The sequence below is a fragment of the Pteropus vampyrus genome, unplaced genomic scaffold (assembly GCF_000151845.1).
Source record: "Pteropus vampyrus isolate Shadow unplaced genomic scaffold, Pvam_2.0 Scaffold331, whole genome shotgun sequence".
Classification (NCBI taxonomy): Eukaryota; Metazoa; Chordata; class Mammalia; order Chiroptera; family Pteropodidae; genus Pteropus; species Pteropus vampyrus.
In genome coordinates, this window is record NW_011889112.1 from 1292260 (window position 1) to 1299275 (window position 7016).

General features: G+C 32.6%; 1 pseudogene; it reads left to right on the forward strand.

Annotated features, from left to right (window-relative positions):
* The first annotated feature begins 1568 nt into the window (after positions 1 to 1568).
* On the forward strand, positions 1569 to 1687 carry LOC111730725 (annotated as a pseudogene).
* Positions 1688 to 7016: the final 5329 nt, after the last annotated feature.

Here is a 7016-nt window from a genome sequence, read left to right on the forward strand (position 1 = left end):
TTTAAGGTTGAGTAATATTACATTATATATATGTACCACAACTACTTTATTCAGTCATCTGTGATAGGCACTTAGGTTGCTTCCATATCTTAGCTATTGTAAATAGTGGTGCAGTGAACATAGGATTGCATATATCTTTTTGAACTACTGTTTTGTTTTTTCCTGGATAAATACCCAGAAGTACAATTGCTGTGTCATAAGGTAGTTTTATTTTTAATTTTTAAAGAAAACTCCAAACTATTTTCCATACTGGCTGCAATTTGTTATCCCACTTACAGTGCATGAGGATTCCATTCTCTCCACATCCTCACCAACGCTTGTTGTTTTTTGATTTATTGATGATAGTCATTCTGATGGGTATGAAGTGATATCTCCTTATGATTTTAATTTGCATTTGTCTGATGATTAGTGACATTGAACATTTTTTGGTCATGTGTATGCCCTCTTTGGAGAAATGCCTATTCAGATCCTTTGCCTTTTTTTTTTATTAGATTTTTTTTGGGGGGGGGATTGAGTTGTATGAGTTCTTTATAAATTTTGTATATTAACCTAAGTCTTTTTAATAAGAAAAATTCTGACTTATCAGGACTACAAAACTGACTACCCTATTGGCCTAGGAACATGACCAGATTGCACGAGACTTGACCAAGTGTGTATATTTTATTTCCATCATAAGAGTCACTGATGCATATTTAGTCTACTTCTTAAGTTGTTTTCTCCTTAACATATTATAATTTACCTATTTTTTAAAGAAATTAATGCATACTAATTATAAATATATAAAAAATCTTAAAAGTACAAAAATATATTTTGAATAAATTTGTCAGACAAAATCCCACATAAGAACATTACTAAGAGTGGATGACCATCATTACTGACATCTTCATATACAGGCACCAACTACAGAATTCTATAACATTGATATCGAAATTTAAATCAACATATTTATTATGAAAATATAAATTTTCCCAAGATTAATCTCTATATAATATAATTACACAAGAAAGTCCAACAGTATTTATTACAGACTAGATAAACTGCTTCTAAATTTTATATGTAAGAGCATAGAGCCAAAAATAGCCAAATAGGAAAGAAGAAGGTAGAAAATGTACTCTATTACATATTAAAACTGCTAAAGATTTTAGCAAAATAGAGCCCATGCTGTTATGGTTCAGTAATATGCAAACATACAATAAATTATCCAAGGAAAAAAATAAAATTGGAATCTATACCATATTGTGCACAATAGTCAATTCCAAGTGAACTAAAACTTAAATAAGTATAGAAAAGTAGTGTAAATCGAAAAGAAATATAGGAGATTATATTTAATACCTAAGGTTGGGAGGGAAGAATTTCTTTAAAAAAAATACAAACTTTAAAGGAAAACTTAGTAAATTTACCCATATTATAATTAAAAACAAGTGGCATTTCTGGCTATGGTAAAGAAGATTGCAAAACTTCTCCCTCAAAAAACCAAGTTTAAAACTAAGCAAAATTATCAAAAACTGGGTTTTTGGGCTTCTGTAGAAGGACTAAAGGTAAACAACAAGTTAAGAGGTGTTTATTCAGTCTACGGCCATGCCACCTTGAACAAGCCCAATCCTGTCTGATTTCGGAAGCTAAGCAGGGTCGGGCCTGGTTAGTACTTGGATGGGAGACCACCTAGGAAGACCAGGTGATGTAGGTGTAAAGAATTAAAAAATAAGGGATTGTAACCTTATAAGGTCCTTGCAATCTGTGAGGTCAACCAAAGGTTGCCTCGCCTAAAAAATATATATATATATTTATTAATAAATAGCTGCTGAAACTTTGGGTAAAAACCATGGGGGTCTGAGGCCCCATAGCTCTGCTAGCCTAAGGTTGTTAGTCTTGGTTGTAATGAGTGGCAGACCAAGCAGAAACTTAAGGGGAATACCTTGCAAATTAGTGAGCCCTGGGAGGGTTAGATAAACTCTACACATACCCTTGGAAGACATACCCTTGGAAGACTCTGCATGCACAAGGAAGACCTATGAGGGCCAAGGGAAGGTAAAAGCCAGGGTTAGACCTGAGAACTACCTGAACTTTGATTGTGCCCCCTTTCCCACACTCAGATGCATCACATAAAGTGGAAGTCTTACATTTTGACTTACATTTGAGCACAAACTTTCCTCCATTGTTAGTTGATCACTAAGCTATTCAGACACTGGGGCATTTCATAGGAAACCTTCAGTGGCCACACTTGACAGGGAAGAAGAGTCTACAGATAAGCCCTAGGCAAGTTAATAAACAAACAAAACTCCCTCAAGACAAAAGTTTCAGAATCCAGAATACATTATCTCATAGCTTCATTTATTTTTAATAACAGAAAATTATGACATGCAAAGAAACAGGAAAGTGGGACCCATACTCAGCAGAGGGAAAAAGCAGTCAATAGAAATTAACTCCAAGTGGTCCCAGATATTGCTTTGGGCACACAAAGACTTTCAGCTGTTGCACATTAAAAGATAAAAGGAAATGGTGTTTAAAAATTAAAAGAAAATATAATAACACTAATTCTACAAATAAGGTATCTGTATAAAGAATATCAATTATAATAAAAGAAGCAAATGTAGATTTTAATAGCTGACAAAAATTATTAAATGATTTCAAAATAATATTTGAAAAATAATAATCAGTGAATTTGATTGATTTTTAGAAATTATCTGATGTGAAAAATAAAAAGAAAAATATTGAGAAAAAATGGACAGAGACTCAGATACTTGTGGGACAACATGAAGCACTCCATCCGGGCACATTTAAGACTCTTCTGAACACGCAGAAAAATGTTGCTCTCTCTTGTCCTATATTAGTGGCCACCTACCAGTCATGGCCAGTGATTTCCAGATGCCTTCTGGTGCAATGCCTTCAAATTCTCTGCTTTTGTTTTTGAAATTTAAAAAATTATTGTATTTTTTTAATCAATGCCTTATTTATTTATTCTTCCTTTTTATTAAATAACATGATACATATTATTTGACACTGTGTGGAGAAAGAAAGATAACCACAGTCAGGCTCCCACCCGACACCCTTAGCAGCTAACTTCAGAGAGGAAGAAACTCAGCACTTCTCTCTTTATGTAACTGTGTGCTGGGTGTGCATGCACGGGCTTCTAACTTGGCAGTATGCACTATTGTTTAACTGGTGTACAAAAGGCACAGCTGCTGCCATGCGAGGGGGTGCCGTCTCCTTGCTGGATAACAAATAAAGAGCTATGTTGCAGTGGCCTAAGGCTCCTACCCTAAATAAAGAGCTATGTTGCAGTTGCCTAAGCCTTCTGGCATTTTTTTCCAACTGCCTGAGTCACATACCCCCTACCTGGGACCCCTGAATCTGCAACAATACAGCCACTGACCACATTTACATTGTTTTTGCCTCACTCTGCCTTTATAGTTTTTAAATTTAATTTAATTAACTTTTAAAGCAGTTTTAGATTCACAAAAAAATGAAAGAAAAGTGCACAAATTTCCCATACACTTGCTGTTCCACATATGCATAGCCTTTCCCATAATCAACATTCCTCACTAAAATCATATATTTGCTAAAAACTGATGAACCTACATTGACACATCATAATCACCCAAAGTTCATAGTTTATATTATGCTCCACTTTTGGTGTTGTACATTTTATGGCTTTGAACAAATGTATAATAATATGTATTCATAATTATGGTATAATAAAGAGTTTCACAGTCTTAAAAATTTGCTGTGTTCCATCTTTTCTTTCCTTCTCCCTCCCCGAGCCTGGAAACCACTAATCTTTTTACTATCTCCATGATTTTGCCTTTCCCAGAAAGTCATATAGTTGGGATCATACAGTATATAGCCTTTTCAGATTGGTTTCTTTTACTTAGTAATATTTAAATTTCCTCATGTCTTTTTATGACTCAATAACTCATTTATTTTTGGTACTAAATAATATTCCATTGTCTGGATACAACATAGTTTATTTATTCATTCACCTACTGGGACATATTGGTTGCTTCCAAGTTTTGTCAATTGTGAACAAAGTCGCTATACATACGTGCAGGTTTTTGTGTGAACATACATTTTCAACTCTCTTGGGCAAATAGTGAGGAGTGCAATTACTGGATCATATGATAAGAATATGTTAAGTTTTATAAGATACTACCAAACTGTCTTCCAAAGCTGCTGTAAGACTGCATTTCTACCAGCGATGAATACGAATTCCTGTTGCTCCACATTCTCACCAGCATTTGACGATGTCAGCGCTTCAAATTTTGGCTATTCTAATATATGTGTAATGGTATCATATTGTTGTTTTAATTTGCAATTCTCTGGTGTCATGTGATAAAAAACATCTTTCATAAACAGAATATCTTCTTTGGTGAAGTGTTTTTTAAGATCCTTAGCCCATTTTAAAAATCAAGTTGTTTTCTTATTGCTGAGTTTTAAGAGTTCTGGATATGTTTTGGATAATGATTCTTGATCAGATGTGGGTTTTCAAATATTTTCTTTCAGTCTGTGACTTGTCTTCCCATTCTTTTGGCATTGTCTTTCAAAAAGCAGAGTTTTTAATATTAATAAGGTACTGTTTATCAATTTTTTTAAATATCATCTTTGCTATTTTAGCTAAAAAGTCATTGCCATACCTAAGGTCATTTAAGTTTTCTCCTAAATTATCTTTTAGGAGTTTTATAGTTTCTATTTTACATTAGGTTTGTGATCCATTGTGAGTTAATTTTTGTGAAGAGTGCAAGATTTGGGTCTAGATTATTATTTTTTTCATGTGGATGTCTAATTGTTCCAGAACCATTTGTTGAAAAGACTAAATTTGTTCCATTTTATTGCATTTGCTCCTTTGTCAAAGATCAATCGGCATATTTATGAGTCTATTTCTGTGTTTTCTATTCAGTTCCATAGATATGTTTGTCTATTCTTTTGCCAGTACCATACTGTCTTGGTTACTGTAGTTTCATAGTAAGTAAATCTTGAAGTCAGGTAGTGTCAGTATTCCAATTTTATTCTTCTTCTTCAGTATTGTGTTGGCTATTCTGGGTATTTTGCCTCTTTATATAAACTTAAGAATTATTGTGTTGATATCCATAAAATAACTTGCTGGGATTTTAATTTATAGTTTTTTTTTCTTATATTGATATTGTACATTGTTCGTTAGAGTTATACCTAAATATTTCATTTTCAGGGTTGCTTATATAAATGGCATTGTGTTTTTAATTTCAAATTCTATTTGTTCATTGTTTGTATACAGGAAAGCAACTGGCTTTGGTATACTAACCTTGTAGCCTACAACCTTGCTATAATCTCTTATTAGTTCTACAAGTTTGTTGTTGATTCTTTTGAAGTTTGCACATAGAAAATCATGGTATCTCTGAAAAAAGATGATTTTGCTTCTTCCTTCCCAGTCTGTATGTCTTTTATTTCCTTTTCATGTATTATTGCATTACTAGTACTTCATCATGGTGTTAAAAAGAATTAGTGAGAGGAAATATCCTTGCCTTGTTCTTCATCTTAGTGTCAAAGCATCTACTTTTTCACCATTAAGTATGATATTAGCTATAGTTTGTTTTGAAGATATTCTTTCAGAAATTGAGAGTGTTCCACTCTATTTTGAGTTTACTGAGAGATTTCATCATAAACGAGTATTGGATTTTGTCAAAAGCTTTTTCTACATCTATCTATATGAATAAGTGATTTGTTTTAGCTTGTTGATATGGTAGATTACATAAATTGATTTTTCAATGTCAAATCAGCCTTGCATGTCTGGGATAAACCCCACTTGGTCATTATGTTTATATTTTATATATTGCTGGATTTGATTTACTAATACTTTGTTAAGGATTTTTAAATCTATGTTCATGAGTGATATAGGTCTGAAGTTTTCTTGTAAAGTCTGCCTGATTTTAGTACTAGGGCAATGTGATCTCACAAAATGAGTTAGGAAGTATTCCCTCTGCTTCTATCCTCTGAAAGAGACTATAGAAATTGGCATAATTTCTTCCTTGAATATTTTCTAGAATTCACTAGTAAAATTATGTGAGATTTTTGAGTGCTTTCTCATGAAACACAATCTGGAATGTATCTTTATACTAAAGATACGTTCTGTGGAATCTTTTAAAAATGATTATCTGGACACTTCTATTCCCTTTCTTTTGCTTGGTGTGGATTTTTTGGGGTGTTTTCCATTGTCTTTCCTTTCCTGGTGCTGTAAGAAAAGGAAATGAACAGAAGAAGCTATCATTCTAAAAGGCAAGGGCTGTGTAAAGAGAGAGGAAACTGTTCTTTTCTAATATGAGTGTAGCTTTGTTGTTTTACTACAATATTTGCCTTTCTAAGCTCTTAAATCACCCAGAGAGAAGAAAATATTCAGAGAAAAAATTAAAATATATATACATAAGTTCTGTTACTCAATATAAAATAGATAACATTTATTTTTTGTGTAGAAGTTTTTGAGTTAGTGTGCAAATAATTGTTCTAACTAGAAACTTCACGTTTTTAAAGATAAAGATTTTTCTCCATCATGTTATGTAGAAAGGCAGTGAACTAGCTTTATTACAAAGTATGTTATAATTGAATTTGTGTTTAGTGTCCGGAAGTTTCACTTGAATATAAATAATAAAGATTAAATTTATTCTTTAAAAAAAAAACACATCATTTAAAACCTACAAGATTGACAAAAATATTTTAAAGACTAACACTGCCAAGTAATGGCAAGTAAATATTAAAATGGGAGTACTCACACCCTACTGTAGGAAGGTAAATCGTTATAACCACTTGAAAAATAACATGGCAACATTAAACTAATGAAAAGACCCACTAACAGCTCTTATGATCCAACAATTCCTCTTCTAGAAAAGCACCTGTACACATACTCAATAGAAACATCAGCACTTCTGAGAGTACAAAATTGAAGACAGCTTGAAGGTCCATCAACGAAGGACGTTATAACTGAATTTTGATGGACTATTTTTAATATAACATTTCTAGCAATGAAAACAAATGAATTAGATCTGTAATTT